Source organism: Hemitrygon akajei, chromosome 28 (assembly GCF_048418815.1).
Source record: "Hemitrygon akajei chromosome 28, sHemAka1.3, whole genome shotgun sequence".
Lineage (NCBI taxonomy): Eukaryota > Metazoa > Chordata > Chondrichthyes > Myliobatiformes > Dasyatidae > Hemitrygon > Hemitrygon akajei.
In genome coordinates, this window is record NC_133151.1 from 38,091,716 (window position 1) to 38,118,457 (window position 26,742).

Here is a 26,742-nt window from a genome sequence, read left to right on the forward strand (position 1 = left end):
GACACACACACACAGACACACACACACTCACACACACACACTTACACAGACACACACACATACTCAGACACACACACTCACAGACACAAACAGACAACAAGACACACACAGACACATTTACACTGACACACACAGACACACACACACAGAAACACACACACTCACACACACACACTTACACAGACACACACACTTACACAGACACACACACAGACACAAACACATAGACACAGACACACACACTCACACACACAGACACACACACACACAGACACACACACTCACGCTCAGACACGCAGAGACACACACACTGTCACACACACTCACACACAGTCACAAACACACAGACACAGACTCACACACACTCACACACACACAGACACACACACAAAGGCACAGAAACACACACTCACACAGACACTCACACAGACACACACACTCACACACACACAGACACAGACACAGACACAAGCACATAGACACAGACACACACATTCACACAGACACACACACACCCACAGACACACTTACACTGACACACGCACAAATAGACACACACACTGACACACAGACACAGACACACACACTCACACAGACACACACACACAAAGACACAGAGACACACACTCACAGACAAACACAGACACACACAAACACACTTACACTGATACACCCTCACACACAGACACAAACACACAGACACAGACACACACACTCACACACACACAGACACACACACAGACACAGACACTCACACTCACATAGACACACACACACACTCACACACACACAGACACACACACAGACACAAACACATAGATACAGACACACTCACTCACACACACAAACACACAGACACACACACAGACACAGACACACACACTCACACACACCCACAGACACACTTACACTGACACACACACAAATAGACACACACACACAGACACACAGACACAGACACACACACTCACACAGACACACAAACACTCACAGACACAAACACACACACACTTACACTGAAACACACACACTTACACTGACACACACACACAGACACAAACACATAGACACAGCCACACACACACACAGACACACACACACACACACACACACAGACACACACACACTCACAGACACAGAGACACACACACAGACACACACACTCACAGACACACACAAACGCACACACACTTACACAGACACACACACACAGACACAAACACATAGACACAGACACACACACTCACAGACAAACACAGACACACACAAACACACTTACACTGATACACCCTCACACACAGACACAAACACACAGACACACACACACTCACACACACAGACACACACACACACAGACACAAGCACATAGATACAGACACACACACTCACACACACAAACACACAGACACACACACACAGACACAGACACACACACTCACACAGACACACACACACCCACAGACACACTTACACTGACACACACACAAATAGACACACACACAGACACACACACTCGCACAGATACACTCACACACACAGAGACACACACACTCACACACAGAGACACACACACAGACACAGACACACACACTCACAGACAAACACAGAAACACACACACACAGACACAGACACACACACACACACTCACACAGACACAAACACTCACACACACACACCGACACACACACACTTACACTGACAAATACACATACGCACATACTCACAGACACAAACACATAGACACAGCCACTCACACAGACACACACACACAGACACACACACAGACACACACACTCACATACACACACAGACACCGACGCACACACTCACACACACTCACACACACACAGACACACACACTCACAGACACACACAAACGCGCGCACACACTTACACAGACACACACACAGACACAAACATATAGACACAGACACACACACTCACACACACAGACACACACACAGTCACAGACACACACACTCACGCTCAGACACGCAGAGACACACACACAGAAACACACACTCACATACACACACACTCACAGACACACACACACACCCACAGACACACTTACACTGACACACACACACATAGACACACACACAGACACACAGACACAGACACACACACTCACACAGACACACACACACATACACAGACACAGAGACACACACTCACAGACAAACAGACACACACACAAACACACTTACACTGATACACACTCACACACAGACACAAACACAGACACACAGCCACACACACACACAGACACACACACACTCACACACACAGAGACACACACACAGAAACACACACTCACATACACACACACTCACAGACACACACAAACGCACACACACACTTACACAGACACACACACAGACACAAACACATAGACACAGACACACACACTCACAGACACACACAGACACACATACACACACTTACACTGACACACACACAGACACAGACACACACACTCGCACAGACACCCACACACTCACACTCACACTCACACACACAGTTACACTGACACGCACACAGACACAGACACACACACTCACAGACACACACAGACACAGACACACACACTTGTACAGACACACACACACACAGACACACACACACTCACACACACACACTTACACAGACACACACACATACTCAGACACACACACTCACAGACACAAACAGACAAAAAGACACACACAGACACATTTACACTGACACACACACAGACACACACACACAGACACACACACACTCACACACACACACTTACACAGACACACACACTTACACAGACACACACACAGACACAAACACATAGACACAGACACACACACTCACACACACAGACACACACACACACACACAGACACAGACACACACCCTCACGCTCAGACACGCAGAGACACACACACTGTCACACACACTCACACACAGACACAAACACACAGACACAGACTCACACACACTCACACACACACACAGACACACACACAAAGACACAGAAACACACACTCACACAGACACTCACACAGACACACACACTCACACACACAGACAAACACAGAGACACAAGCACATAGACACAGACACACACATTCATACACACACACACGCAGACACACACACTCACACAGACACACACACACCCACAGACACACTTACACTGACACACGCACAAATAGACACACACACAGACACACAGACACAGACACACACAATCACACAGACACACACACAAAGACACAGAAACACACACTCACAGACAAACACAGACACACACAAACACACTTACACTGATACACCCTCACACACAGACACAAACACACAGACACAGACACACACACAGACACAGACACTCACACTCACACAGACACACACACACGCTCACACACACACACAGACACACACACACAAACACAAGCACATAGATACAGACACACACACTCACACACACACACAGACACACACACTCACACAGACACACACACACACCCACAGGCACACTTACACTGACACACACACAAATAGACACACACACACAGACACACAGACACAGACACTCACACTCACACAGACACACACACACGCTCACACACACACACACAGACACAAGCACATAGATACAGACACACACACTCACACACACAGACACACACACACACAAACACAGACACACACACTCACACAGACACACACACACACCCACAGACACACTTACACTGACACACACACAAATAGACACACACACAGACACACACACTCGCACAGATACACTCACACACACAGAGACACACACACAGACACAGACACACACACTCACAGACAAACACACACACACTTACACTGACACACACACAGACACAAACACACACAGACACACACACACACTCACACACACACACTTACACAGACAGACACACTTACACAGACACACACACACAGACACAAACACATAGACACAGACACACACACTCACACACACAGACACACACACACACAGACACAGACACACACCCTCACGCTCAGACACGCAGACACACACACACTGTCACACACACTCTCACACAGACACAAACACACAGACACAGACTCACACACACTCACACACACACACAGACACACACACAAAGACACAGATACACACACTCACACAGACACTCACACAGACACACACACTCACACACACACAGACACACACACAGACACAAGCACATAGACACAGACACACACATTCACACACACACACACGCAGACACACACACTCACACAGACACACACACACCCACAGACACACTTACACTGACACACGCACAAATAGACACACACACTGACACACAGACACAGACACACACACTCACACAGACACACACACACAAAGACACAGAGACACACACTCACAGACAAACACAGACACACACAAACACACTTACACTGATACACCCTCACACACAGACACAAACACACAGACACAGACACACACACCCACACACACACAGACACACACACAGACACAGACACTCACACTCACACAGACACACACACACGCTCACACACACACACAGACACACACACACAGACACAAGCACATAGATACAGACACACACACTCACACACACAAACACACAGACACACACACAGACACACACACTCACACAGACACACACACACCCACAGACACACTTACACTGACACACACACAAATAGACACACACACAGACACACAGACACAGACACACACACTCACACAGACACACACACACAGACACAGAGACACACACTCACAGACAAACAGACACACACACAAACACACTTACACTGATACACACTCACACACAGACACAAACACACAGAAACAGACACACGCACTCACAGACACAAACACACACACACTTACACTGACACACACACAGACACAAACACATAGACACAGCCACACACACACACAGACACACACACACTCACAGACACAGAGACACACACACAGACACACACACTCACATACACACACTCACAGACACACACAAACGCACACACACTTACACAGACACACACACACAGACACAAACACATAGACACAGACATACACACTCACAGACAAACACAGACACACACAAACACACTTACACTGATACACCCTCACACACAGACACAAACACACAGACACAGACACACACACTCACACACACACAGACACAGACACTCACACTCACACAGACACACACACACACTCACACACACACAGACACACACACACACACGCAGACACAAGCACATAGATACAGACACACACACTCATACACACAAACACACAGACACACACACACAGACACAGACACACACACTCACACAGACACACACACACCCACAGACACACTTACACTGACACACACACAAATAGACACACACACACAGACACACACACTCACACAGACACACAAACACATACACAGACACAGAGACACACACTCACAGACAAACAGACACACACACAAACACACTTACACTGATACACACTCACACACAGACACAAACACACAGACACAGACACACACACTCACAGACACACACAGACACAGACACACACACTCGTACAGACACACACACACAGACACACACACACTCACACACACACACTTACACAGACACACACACATACTCAGACACACACACTCACAGACACAAACAGACAACAAGACACACACAGACACATTTACACTGACACACACAGACACACACACACAGACACACACACACTCACACACACACACTTACACAGACACACACACTTACACAGACACACACACAGACACAAACACATAGACACAGACACACACACTCACACACACAGACACACACACACACAGACACACACACTCACGCTCAGACACGCAGAGACACACACACTGTCACACACACTCACACACAGACACAAACACACAGACACAGACTCACACACACTCACACACACACAGACACACACACAAAGACACAGAAACACACACTCACACAGACACTCACACAGACACACACACTCACACACACACAGACACAGACACAGACACAAGCACATAGACACAGACACACACATTCACACAGACACACACACACCCACAGACACACTTACACTGACACACGCACAAATAGACACACACACTGACACACAGACACAGACACACACACTCACACAGACACACACACACAAAGACACAGAGACACACACTCACAGACAAACACAGACACACACAAACACACTTACACTGATACACCCTCACACACAGACACAAACACACAGACACAGACACACACACTCACACACACACAGACACACACACAGACACAGACACTCACACTCACATAGACACACACACACACACACTCACACACACACAGACACACACACACAGACACAAGCACATAGATACAGACACACTCACTCACACACACAAACACACAGACACACACACACAGACACAGACACACACACTCACACACACCCACAGACACACTTACACTGACACACACACAAATAGACACACACACAGACACACAGACACAGACACACACACTCACACAGACACACAAACACTCACAGACACAAACACACACACACTTACACTGAAACACACACACTTACACTGACACACACACACAGACACAAACACATAGACACAGCCACACACACACACAGACACACACACAGACACACACACACTCACAGACACAGAGACACACACACAGACACACACACTCACAGACACACACAAACGCACACACACTTACACAGACACACACACACAGACACAAACACATAGACACAGACACACACACTCACAGACAAACACAGACACACACAAACACACTTACACTGATACACCCTCACACACAGACACAAACACACAGACACACACACACTCACACACACAGACACACACACACACAGACACAAGCACATAGATACAGACACACACACTCACACACACAAACACACAGACACACACACACAGACACAGACACACACACTCACACAGACACACACACACACACCCACAGACACACTTACACTGACACACACACAAATAGACACACACACAGACACACACACTCGCACAGATACACTCACACACACAGAGACACACACACTCACACACAGAGACACACACACAGACACAGACACACACACTCACAGACAAACACAGAAACACACACACACAGACACAGACACACACACACACACTCACACAGACACAAACACTCACACACACACACCGACACACACACACACTTACACTGACAAATACACATACGCACATACTCACAGACACAAACACATAGACACAGCCACTCACACAGACACACACACACAGACACACACACAGACACACACACTCACATACACACACAGACACCGACGCACACACTCACACACACTCACACACACACACAGACACACACACTCACAGACACACACAAACGCGCGCACACACTTACACAGACACACACACAGACACAAACATATAGACACAGACACACACACTCACACACACAGACACACACACAGTCACAGACACACACACTCACGCTCAGACACGCAGAGACACACACACAGAAACACACACTCACATACACACACACTCACAGACACACACACACACCCACAGACACACTTACACTGACACACACACATAGACACACACACAGACACACAGACACAGACACACACACTCACACAGACACACACACACATACACAGACACAGAGACACACACTCACAGACAAACAGACACACACACAAACACACTTACACTGATACACACTCACACACAGACACAAACACAGACACACAGCCACACACACAGACACACACACACTCACACACACAGAGACACACACACAGAAACACACACTCACATACACACACACTCACAGACACACACAAACGCACACACACACTTACACAGACACACACACAGACACAAACACATAGACACAGACACACACACTCACAGACACACACAGACACACATACACACACTTACACTGACACACACACAGACACAGACACACACACTCGCACAGACACCCACACACTCACACTCACACTCACACACACAGTTACACTGACACGCACACAGACACAGACACACACACTCACAGACACACACAGACACAGACACACACACTTGTACAGACACACACACACACAGACACACACACACTCACACACACACACTTACACAGACACACACACATACTCAGACACACACACTCACAGACACAAACAGACAAAAAGACACACACAGACACATTTACACTGACACACACACAGACACACACACACAGACACACACACACTCACACACACACACTTACACAGACACACACACTTACACAGACACACACACAGACACAAACACATAGACACAGACACACACACTCACACACACAGACACACACACACACACACACAGACACAGACACACACCCTCACGCTCAGACACGCAGAGACACACACACTGTCACACACACTCACACACAGACACAAACACACAGACACAGACTCACACACACTCACACACACACACAGACACACACACAAAGACACAGAAACACACACTCACTCAGACACTCACACAGACACACACACTCACACACACAGACAAACACAGAGACACAAGCACATAGACACAGACACACACATTCACACACACACACACGCAGACACACACACTCACACAGACACACACACACCCACAGACACACTTACACTGACACACGCACAAATAGACACACACACAGACACACAGACACAGACACACACAATCACACAGACACACACACAAAGACACAGAGACACACACTCACAGACAAACACAGACACACACAAACACACTTACACTGATACACCCTCACACACAGACACAAACACACAGACACAGACACACACACCCACACACACACAGACACACACACAGACACAGACACTCACACTCACACAGACACACACACACGCTCACACACACACACAGACACACACACACACAGACACAAGCACATAGATACAGACACACACACTCACAGACACAAACACACACACACTTACACTGACACACACACAGACACAAACACATAGACACAGACACACACACTCACACACACACAGACACACACACAGACACAGACACTCACACTCACACAGACACACACACACGCTCACACACACACACAGACACACACACACAAACACAAGCACATAGATACAGACACACACACTCACACACACACACAGACACACACACTCACACAGACACACACACACACCCACAGACACACTTACACTGACACACACACAAATAGACACACACACACAGACACACAGACACAGACACACACACTCACACAGACACACACACACACACAGACACAGAGACACACACTCACAGACAAACAGACACACACACAAACACACTTACACTGATACACACTCACACACAGACACCAACACACAGACACAGACACACGCACTCACAGACACAAACACACACACACTTACACTGACACACACACAGACACAAACACATAGACACAGCCACACACACACACAGACACACACACACACTCACAGACACAGAGACACACACACAGACACACACACTCACATACACACACTCACAGACACACACAAACGCACACACTCTTACACAGACACACAAACACAGACACAAACACATAGACACAGACACACACACTCACAGACAAACACAGACACACACAAACACACTTACACTGATACACCCTCACACACAGACACAAACACACAGACACAGACACACACACTCACACACACACAGACACAGACACACTCACACAGACACACACACACTCACACACACAGACACACACACACAGACACAAGCACATAGATACAGACACACACATTCACACACACAAACACACAGACACACACACACAGACACAGACACACACACTCACACAGACACACACACACACCCACAGACACTCTTACACTGACACACACACAAATAGACACACACACACAGACACACACACTCACACAGACACACACACATACACAGACACAGAGACACACACTCACAGACAAACAGACACACACACAAACACACTTACACTGATACACACTCACACACAGACACAAACACACAGACACAGACACACACACTCACAGACACACACACACTCACACACACAGAGACACACACACAGAAACACACACTCACATACACACACACTCACAGACACACACAAACGCACACACACACTTACACAGACACACACACAGACACAAACACATAGACACAGACACACACACTCACAGACACACACAGACACACATACACACACTTACACTGACACACACACAGACACAGACACACACACTCGCACAGACACCCACACACTCACACTCACACACACAGTTACACTGACACGCACACAGACACAGACACACACACTCACAGACACACACAGACACAGACACACACACTTGTACAGACACACACACACACAGACACACACACACTCACACACACACACTTACACAGACACACACACATACTCAGACACACACATTCACAGACACAAACAGACAAAAAGACACACACAGACACATTTACACTGACACACACACAGACACACACACACAGACACACACACACTCACACACACACACTTACACAGACACACACACTTACACAGACACACACACAGACACAAACACATAGACACAGACACACACACTCACACACACAGACACACACACACACACACACAGACACAGAAACACACCCTCACGCTCAGACACGCAGAGACACACACACTGTCACACACACTCACACACAGACACAAACACACAGACACAGACTCACACACACTCACACACACACACAGACACACACACAAAGACACAGAAACACACACTCACACAGACACTCACACAGACACACACACTCACACACACAGACAAACACAGAGACACAAGCATATAGACACAGACACACACATTCACACACACACACACGCAGACACACACACTCACACAGACACACACACACCCACAGACACACTTACACTGACACACGCACAAATAGACACACACACAGACACACAGACACAGACACACACAATCACACAGACACACACACAAAGACACAGAGACACACACTCACAGACAAACACAGACACACACAAACACACTTACACTGATACACCCTCACACACAGACACAAACACACAGACACAGACACACACACTCACACACACACAGACACACACACAGACACAGACACTCACACTCACACAGACACACACACACGCTCACACACACACACAGACACACACACACAAACACAAGCACATAGATACAGACACACACACTCACACACACACACAGACACACACACTCACACAGACACACACACACACCCACAGACACACTTACACTGACACACACACAAATAGACACACACACACAGACACACAGACACAGACACACACACTCACACAGACACACACACACACACAGAGACACACACTCACAGACAAACAGACACACACACAAACACACTTACACTGATACACACTCACACACAGACACCAACACACAGACACAGACACACGCACTCACAGACACAAACACACACACACTTACACTGACACACACACAGACACAAACACATAGACACAGCCACACACACACACAGACACACACACACAGACACACACACACTCACAGACACAGAGACACACACACAGACACACACACTCACATACACACACTCACAGACACACACAAACGCACACACTCTTACACAGACACACAAACACAGACACAAACACATAGACACAGACACACACACTCACAGACAAACACAGACACACACAAACACACTTACACTGATACACCCTCACACACAGACACAAACACACAGACACAGACACACACACTCACACACACACAGACACAGACACTCACACTCACACAGACACACACACACTCACACACACAGACACACACACACAGACACAAGCACATAGATACAGACACACACATTCACACACACAAACACACAGACACACACACACAGACACAGACACACACACTCACACAGACACACACACACACCCACAGACACTCTTACACTGACACACACACAAATAGACACACACACACAGACACACACACTCACACAGAAACACACACATACACAGACACAGAGACACACACTCACAGACAAACAGACACACACACAAACACACTTACACTGATACACACTCACACACAGACACAAACACACAGACACAGACACACACACTCACAGACACACACACACTCACACACACAGAGACACACATACAGAAACACACACTCACATACACACACACTCACAGACACACACAAACGCACACACACACTTACACAGACACACACACAGACACAAACACATAGACACAGACACACACACTCACAGACACACACAGACACACATACACACACTTACACTGACACACACACAGACACAGACACACACACTCGCACAGACCCACACACTCACACTCACACACACAGTTACACTGACACGCACACAGACACAGACACACACACTCACAGACACACACAGACACAGACACACACACTCACAGACACACACAGACACAGAAACACACACTCACACACACACAGAGAGACACACACACAGACATAGACACAAACACTCACACAGACTCAGACACACACACACACACAGACACAGACACACACACTCACACACACAGAGACACACACAGACACAGACACAGACACACACACTCACAGACACACACAGACACACATACACACACTTACACTGACACACACAGACACAGACACACACACTCGCACACACAGTTACACTGACACGCACACAGACAGACACACACACTCACTGACACACACACAGACACAAAAACACACAAACACAGACACACACATTCACAGACACACAAACACAGAGACACACACACTCACACACAGAGACACACACACTCACACACACACACACACACTTACAGTGACAAAGACACAGACACACATACTCACAGACACAAACACATAGACACAGCCATACACACACACAGACACACACACAGACACACCCACAGACACACACACTCACATACACACACAGACACAGACACACACACTCACACACACACACTCACACACACACAGACACACACACAAAGACACAGACACACACACTCACACAGACACTCACACAGACACACACACAAACACACACACAGAGACACACACACACAGACACACACACTCACAGACACACACAGACACACATACACACACTTACACTGACACACACAAACACAGACACACACACTCGCACAAACACCCACACACTCACACTCACACACACAGTTACACTGACACGCACACAGACACAGACACACACACTCACAGACACACACAGACACAGACACACACACTCGTACAGACACACACACACACAGACACACACACTCGCACAGATACACTCACACACACAGAGACACACACACTCACACACAGAGACACACACACACAGACACAGACACACACACTCACAGACAAACGCAGAAACACACACACAGACACAGACACACACACACACACACTCACACAGACACAAACACTCACACACACACACCGACACACACACACACACACTTACACTGACAAAGACACATACGCACATACTCACAGACACAAACACATAGACACAGCCACACACACAGACACACACACACACACAGACACACACACTCACATACACACACAGACACCGACGCACACACTCACACACACACACACACTCACACACACACACACAGACACACACACTCACAGACACACACAAACGCGCGCACACACTTACACAGACACACACACAGACACAAACACATAGACACAGACACACACACTCACACACACAGACACACACACAGACACACACACAGACACACACACTCACGCTCAGACACGCAGAGACACACACACTGTCACACACACTCACACACAGACACAAACACACAGACACAAACTCACACACACTCACACACACACAGACACACACACAAAGACGCAGACACACACACTCACACAGACACTCACACAGAATCAGACACACACTCACACACACAGACACACACACAGACACAAGCACATAGACACAGACACACACATTCACACACACACACACACACAGACACACACACGCAGACACACACACTCACACAGACCCCCACACACCCACAGACACACTTACACTGACACACACACAAATAGACTCACACACAGACACACAGACACAGACACACACACTCACACAGACACACACACACACAGACACTGAGACACACACTCACAGACAAACACAGACACACACACAAACACACTTACACTGATACACACTCACACACAGACACAAACACACAGACACAGACACACACACTCACACACACACAGACACACACACAGACACAGACACTCACACTCACACAGACACACACACACACTCACACACACAGACACAAGCACGTAGATACAGACACACACACACTCACACACACAAACACACAGACACACACAAACGCACACACACTTACACAGACACACACACACAGACACAAACACATAGACACAGATACACACACTCACAGACAAACACAGACACACACAAACACACTTACACTGATACACCCTCACACACAGACACAAACACACAGACACACACACACTCACACACACAGACACACACGCACAGACACAAGCACATAGATACAGACACACACACTCACACACACAAACACACAGACTCACACACACAGACACAGACACACACACTCACACAGACACACACACACCCACAGACACACTTACACTGACACACACACAAATAGACACACACACAGACACACAGACACAGACACACACACTCACACAGACACACACACACACACACAGAACCAGAGACACACACTCACAGACAAACAGACACACACACAAACACACTTACACTGATACACACTCACACACAGACACAAACACATAGACACAGCCACACACACACAGACACACACACACTCACACACACAGAGACACACACACAGAAACACACACTCACATACACACACACTCACAGACACACACACTTACACAGACACACACACAGACACAAACACATAGACACAGACACACACACTCACAGACACACACAGACACACATACACACACTTACACTGACACACACACAGACACAGACACACACACTCGCACAGACACCCACACACTCACACTCACACACACAGTTACACTGACACGCACACAGACACAGACACACACACTCACAGACACACACAGACACAGACACACACACTCGTACAGACACACACACTCACACAGACACACACACCCACAGACACACTTACACTGACACACACTCAAATAGACACACACACAGACACACACACTTGCACAGATACACTCACACACACAGAGACACACACACTCACACACAGAGACACACACACAGACACAGACACACACACTCACAGACAAACACAGAAACACACACACACAGACACAGACACACACACACACTCACACAGACACAAACACTCACACACACACACCACACACACACACTTACACTGACAAATACACATACGCACATACTCACAGACACAAACACATAGACACAGCCACACACACAGACACACACACACACAGACACACACACAGACACACACACTCACATACACACACAGACACCGACGCACACACTCACACACACACAGACACACACACTCACACAGACACTCCCACAGACACAAGCACATAGACACAGACACACACATTCACACACACACACAGACAGACACACACACAGACACAGACACACACATTCACAGACACACACACTTACTCTGACAAACACAAAGACACACACACGCACAGACACAGACACACACTCAGACACATACACAGACACACACACACACACACAGACAAGAACAGACACACATATTCACAGACACACAGAGACAGACACACACACTCACACACACACTTACACTGACAAACACACATATAGACACACACACAGACACACACACAGACACCGACGCACACAGACACACATACACACACTTACACTGACACACACACAGACACAGACACACACACTCGCACAGACACCCACACACTCACACTCACACTCACACACACAGTTACACTGACACGCACACAGACACAGACACACACACTCACAGACACACACAGACACAGACACACACACTTGTACAGACACACACACACACAGACACACACACAGACACACACACTCACATACACACACAGACACCGACGCACACACTCACACACACACTCACACACACACAGACACACACACTCACACAGACACTCCCACAGACACAAGCACATAGACACAGACACACACATTCACACACACACACACAGACAGACACACACACAGACACAGACACACACATTCACAGACACACACACTTACTCTGACAAACACAAAGACACACACACGCACAGACACAGACACACACTCAGACACATACACAGACACACACACACACACACAGACAAGAACAGACACACATATTCACAGACACACAGAGACAGACACACACACTCACACACACACTTACACTGACAAACACACATATAGACACACACACAGACACACACACAGACACCGACGCACACACTCACACACACACTCACACACACACAGACACACACACTCACACAGACACTCCCACAGACACAAGCACATAGACACAGACACACACATTCACACACACACACACAGACAGACACACACACAGACACAGACACACACATTCACAGACACACACACTTACTCTGACAAACACAAAGACACACACACGCACAGACACAGACACACACTCAGACACATACACAGACACACACACACACACACAGACAAGAACAGACACACATATTCACAGACACACAGAGACAGACACACACACTCACACACACACTTACACTGACAAACACACATATAGACACACACACAGACACACACACAGACACAGACACAAACACTCACACAGACACACACACAGACACAGAGACACACACTCACAGACAAACAGACACACACACAAACACACTTACACTGATACACACTCACACACAGACACAAACACATAGACACAGCCACACACACACAGACACACACACACTCACACACACAGAGACACACACACAGAAACACACACTCACATACACACACACTCACAGACACACACACACACCCACAGACACACTTACACTGACACACACACACATAGACACACACACAGACACACAGACACAGACACACACACTCACACAGACACACACACACATACACAGACACAGAGACACACACTCACAGACAAACAGACACACACACAAACACACTTACACTGATACACACTCACACACAGACACAAACACATAGACACAGCCACACACACACAGACACACACACACTCACACACACAGAGACACACACACAGAAACACACACTCACATACACACACACTCACAGACACACACAAACGCACACACACACTTACACAGACACACACACAGACACAAACACATAGACACAGACACACACACTCACAGACACACACAGACACACATACACACACTTACACTGACACACACACAGACACAGACACACACACTCGCACAGACACCCACACACTCACACTCACACTCACACACACAGTTACACTGACACGCACACAGACACAGACACACACACTCACAGACACACACAGACACAGACACACACACTTGTACAGACACACACACACACAGACACACACACAGACACACACACTCACATACACACACAGACACCGACGCACACACTCACACACACACTCACACACACACAGACACACACACTCACACAGACACTCCCACAGACACAAGCACATAGACACAGACACACACATTCACACACACACACACAGACAGACACACACACAGACACAGACACACACATTCACAGACACACACACTTACTCTGACAAACACAAAGACACACACACGCACAGACACAGACACACACTCAGACACATACACAGACACACACACACACACACAGACAAGAACAGACACACATATTCACAGACACACAGAGACAGACACACACACTCACACACACACTTACACTGACAAACACACATATAGACACACACACAGACACACACACAGACACAGACACAAACACTCACACAGACACACACACAGACACAGAGACACACACTCACAGACAAACAGACACACACACAAACACACTTACACTGATACACACTCACACACAGACACAAACACATAGACACAGCCACACACACACAGACACACACACACTCACACACACAGAGACACACACACAGAAACACACACTCACATACACACACACTCACAGACACACACACACCCACAGACACACTTACACTGACACACACACACATAGACACACACACAGACACACAGACACAGACACACACACACATACACAGACACAGAGACACACACTCACAGACAAACAGACACACACACAAACACACTTACACTGATACACACTCACACACAGACACAAACACATAGACACAGCCACACACACACAGACACACACACACTCACACACACAGAGACACACACACAGAAACACACACTCACATACACACACACTCACAGACACACACAAACGCACACACACACTTACACAGACACACACACAGACACAAACACATAGACACAGACACACACACTCACAGACACACACAGACACACATACACACACTTACACTGACACACACACAGACACAGACACACACACTCGCACAGACACCCACACACTCACACTCACACACACAGTTACACTGACACGCACACAGACACAGACACACACACTCACAGACACACACAGACACAGACACACACACTCGTACAGACACACACACACACAGACACACACACACTCACACACACACTCTTACACAGACACACACACATACTCAGACACACACACTCACAGACACAAACAGACAAAAAGACACACACAGACACATTTACACTGACACACACACAGACACACACACAGACACACACACACTCACACACACACTTACACAGACACACACACTTACACAGACACACACACACAGACACAAACACATAGACACAGACACACACACTCACACACACAGACACACACACACACACACAGACACAGACACACACCCTCACGCTCAGACACGCAGAGACACACACTGTCACACACACTCACACACAGACACAAACACACAGACACAGACTCACACACACTCACACACACACAGACACACACACAAAGACACAGAAACACACACTCACACAGACACTCACACAGACACACACACTCACACACACACACACACACAGAGACACAAGCACATAGACACAGACACACACATTCACACACACACACGCAGACACACACACTCACACAGACACACACACACACACCCACAGACACACTTACACTGACACACGCACAAATAGACACACACACAGACACACAGACACAGACACACACACTCACACAGACACACACACAAAGACACAGAGACACACACTCACAGACAAACACAGACACACACAAACACACTTACACTGATACACCCTCACACACAGACACAAACACACAGACACAGACACACACACTCACAGACACACACAGACACACACACTCGTACAGACACACACACTCACACAGACACACACACACACCCACAGACACACTTACACTGACACACACTCAAATAGACACACACAGACACACACACTTGCACAGATACACTCACACACACAGAGACACACACACTCACACACAGAGACACACACACAGACACAGACACACACACTCACAGACAAACACAGAAACACACACACACAGACACAGACACACACACACACTCACACAGACACAAACACTCACACACACACACCGACACACACACACACTTACACTGACAAATACACATACGCACATACTCACAGACACAAACACATAGACACAGCCACTCACACAGACACACACACACAGACACACACACAGACACACACACTCACACAGACACTCCCACAGACACAAGCACATAGACACAGACACACACATTCACACACACACACACAGACAGACACACACACAGACACAGACACACACATTCACAGACACACACACTTACTCTGACAAACACAAAGACACACACACGCACAGACACAGACACACACTCAGACACATACACAGACACACACACACACACACAGACAAGAACAGACACACATATTCACAGACACACAGAGACAGACACACACACTCACACACACACTTACACTGACAAACACACATATAGACACACACACAGACACACACACAGACACCGACGCACACACTCACACACACACTCACACACACACAGACACACACACTCACACAGACACTCCCACAGACACAAGCACATAGACACAGACACACACATTCACACACACACACACAGACAGACACACACACAGACACAGACACACACATTCACAGACACACACACTTACTCTGACAAACACAAAGACACACACACGCACAGACACAGACACACACTCAGACACATACACAGACACACACACACACACACAGACAAGAACAGACACACATATTCACAGACACACAGAGACAGACACACACACTCACACACACACTTACACTGACAAACACACATATAGACACACACACAGACACACACACAGACACAGACACAAACACTCACACAGACACACACACAGACACAGAGACACACACTCACAGACAAACAGACACACACACAAACACACTTACACTGATACACACTCACACACAGACACAAACACATAGACACAGCCACACACACACAGACACACACACACTCACACACACAGAGACACACACACAGAAACACACACTCACATACACACACACTCACAGACACACACACACACCCACAGACACACTTACACTGACACACACACACATAGACACACACACAGACACACAGACACAGACACACACACTCACACAGACACACACACACATACACAGACACAGAGACACACACTCACAGACAAACAGACACACACACAAACACACTTACACTGATACACACTCACACACAGACACAAACACATAGACACAGCCACACACACACAGACACACACACACTCACACACACAGAGACACACACACAGAAACACACACTCACATACACACACACTCACAGACACACACAAACGCACACACACACTTACACAGACACACACACAGACACAAACACATAGACACAGACACACACACTCACAGACACACACAGACACACATACACACACTTACACTGACACACACACAGACACAGACACACACACTCGCACAGACACCCACACACTCACACTCACACTCACACACACAGTTACACTGACACGCACACAGACACAGACACACACACACTCACAGACACACACAGACACAGACACACACACTTGTACAGACACACACACACACAGACACACACACAGACACACACACTCACATACACACACAGACACCGACGCACACACTCACACACACACTCACACACACACAGACACACACACTCACACAGACACTCCCACAGACACAAGCACATAGACACAGACACACACATTCACACACACACACACAGACAGACACACACACAGACACAGACACACACATTCACAGACACACACACTTACTCTGACAAACACAAAGACACACACACGCACAGACACAGACACACACTCAGACACATACACAGACACACACACACACACACAGACAAGAACAGACACACATATTCACAGACACACAGAGACAGACACACACACTCACACACACACTTACACTGACAAACACACATATAGACACACACACAGACACACACACAGACACAGACACAAACACTCACACAGACACACACACAGACACAGAGACACACACTCACAGACAAACAGACACACACACAAACACACTTACACTGATACACACTCACACACAGACACAAACACATAGACACAGCCACACACACACAGACACACACACACTCACACACACAGAGACACACACACAGAAACACACACTCACATACACACACACTCACAGACACACACACACCCACAGACACACTTACACTGACACACACACACATAGACACACACACAGACACACAGACACAGACACACACACACATACACAGACACAGAGACACACACTCACAGACAAACAGACACACACACAAACACACTTACACTGATACACACTCACACACAGACACAAACACATAGACACAGCCACACACACACAGACACACACACACTCACACACACAGAGACACACACACAGAAACACACACTCACATACACACACACTCACAGACACACACAAACGCACACACACACTTACACAGACACACACACAGACACAAACACATAGACACAGACACACACACTCACAGACACACACAGACACACATACACACACTTACACTGACACACACACAGACACAGACACACACACTCGCACAGACACCCACACACTCACACTCACACACACAGTTACACTGACACGCACACAGACACAGACACACACACTCACAGACACACACAGACACAGACACACACACTCGTACAGACACACACACACACAGACACACACACACTCACACACACACTCTTACACAGACACACACACATACTCAGACACACACACTCACAGACACAAACAGACAAAAAGACACACACAGACACATTTACACTGACACACACACAGACACACACACAGACACACACACACTCACACACACACTTACACAGACACACACACTTACACAGACACACACACACAGACACAAACACATAGACACAGACACACACACTCACACACACAGACACACACACACACACACAGACACAGACACACACCCTCACGCTCAGACACGCAGAGACACACACTGTCACACACACTCACACACAGACACAAACACACAGACACAGACTCACACACACTCACACACACACAGACACACACACAAAGACACAGAAACACACACTCACACAGACACTCACACAGACACACACACTCACACACACACACACACACAGAGACACAAGCACATAGACACAGACACACACATTCACACACACACACGCAGACACACACACTCACACAGACACACACACACACACCCACAGACACACTTACACTGACACACGCACAAATAGACACACACACAGACACACAGACACAGACACACACACTCACACAGACACACACACAAAGACACAGAGACACACACTCACAGACAAACACAGACACACACAAACACACTTACACTGATACACCCTCACACACAGACACAAACACACAGACACAGACACACACACTCACAGACACACACAGACACACACACTCGTACAGACACACACACTCACACAGACACACACACACACCCACAGACACACTTACACTGACACACACTCAAATAGACACACACAGACACACACACTTGCACAGATACACTCACACACACAGAGACACACACACTCACACACAGAGACACACACACAGACACAGACACACACACTCACAGACAAACACAGAAACACACACACACAGACACAGACACACACACACACACTCACACAGACACAAACACTCACACACACACACCGACACACACACACACTTACACTGACAAATACACATACGCACATACTCACAGACACAAACACATAGACACAGCCACTCACACAGACACACACACACAGACACACACACAGACACACACACTCACATACACACACAGACACCGACGCACACACTCACACACACTCACACACACACACAGACACACACACTCACAGACACACACAAACGCGCGCACACACTTACACAGACACACACACAGACACAAACATATAGACACAGACACACACACTCACACACACAGACACACACACAGACACACACACAGTCACAGACACACACACCCACGCTCAGACACGCAGAGACACACACACTGTCACACACACTCACACACAGACACATACTCACACACACTCACACACACACAGACACACACACAAAGACACAGACACACACACTCACACAGACACTCACACAGACACAAGCACATAGACACAGACACACACATTCACACACACACACACAGACAGACACACACACAGACACACACATTCACAGACACACACACTTACACTGACAAACACAAAGACACACACACGCACAGACACAGACACACACTCAGACACATACACAGACACACACACACACAGACAAGAACAGACACACATATTCACAGACACACAGAGACAGACACACACACTCACACACACACTTACACTGACAAACACACATATAGACACACACACAGACACACACACAGACACAGACACAAACACTCACACAGACACACACACAGACACAGAGACACACACTCACAGACAAACAGACACACACACAAACACACTTACACTGATACACACTCACACACAGACACAAACACATAGACACAGCCACACACACACAGACACACACACACTCACACACACAGAGACACACACACAGAAACACACACTCACATACACACACACTCACAGACACACACACACCCACAGACACACTTACACTGACAGACACACACATAGACACACACACAGACACACAGACACAGACACACACACTCACACAGACACACACACACATACACAGACACAGAGACACACACTCACAGACAAACAGACACACACACAAACACACTTACACTGATACACACTCACACACAGACACAAACACACTTACACTGATACACACTCACACACAGACACAAACACATAGACACAGCCACACACACACAGACACACACACACTCACACACACAGAGACACACACACAGAAACACACACTCACATACACACACACTCACAGACACACACAAACGCACACACACACTTACACAGACACACACACAGACACAAACACATAGACACAGACACACACACTCACAGACACACACAGACACACATACACACACTTACACTGACACACACACAGACACAGACACACACACTCGCACAGACACCCACACACTCACACTCACACACACAGTTACACTGACACGCACACAGACACAGACACACACACTCACAGACACACACAGACACAGACACACACACTCGTACAGACACACACACACAGACACACACACACTCACACACACACTCTTACACAGACACACACACATACTCAGACACACACACTCACAGACACAAACAGACAAAAAGACACACACAGACACATTTACACTGACACACACACAGACACACACACAGACACACACACACTCACACACACAGAGACACACACACAGAAACACACACTCACATACACACACACTCACAGACACACACAAACGCACACACACACTTACACAGACACACACACAGACACAAACACATAGACACAGACACACACACTCACAGACACACACAGACACACATACACACACTTACACTGACACACACACAGACACAGACACACACACTCGCACAGACACCCACACACTCACACTCACACACACAGTTACACTGACACGCACACAGACACAGACACACACACTCACAGACACACACAGACACAGACACACACACTCGTACAGACACACACACACAGACACACACACACTCACACACACACTCTTACACAGACACACACACATACTCAGACACACACACTCACAGACACAAACAGACAAAAAGACACACACAGACACATTTACACTGACACACACACAGACACACACACAGACACACACACACTCACACACACACACTTACATAGACACACACACTTACACAGACACACACACACAGACACAAACACATAGACACAGACACACACACTCACACACACAGACACACACACACACACAGACACAGACACACACCCTCACGCTCAGACACGCAGAGACACACACACTGTCACACACACTCACACACAGACACAAACACACAGACACAGACTCACACACACTCACACACACACACAGACACACACACAAAGACACAGAAACACACACTCACACACACACTCACACACACAGACACACACAGAGACACAAGCACATAGACACAGACACACACATTCACACACACACACGCAGACACACACACTCACACAGACACACACACACCCACAGACACACTTACACTGACACACGCACAAATAGACACACACACAGACACACAGACACAGACACACACACTCACACAGACACACACACAAAGACACAGAGACACACACTCACAGACAAACACAGACACACACAAACACACTTACACTGATACACCCTCACACACAGACACAAACACACAGACACAGACACACACACTCACACACACACAGACACACACACAGACACAGACACTCACACTCACACAGACACACACACACGCTCACACACACACAGACACACACACACAAACACAAGCACAT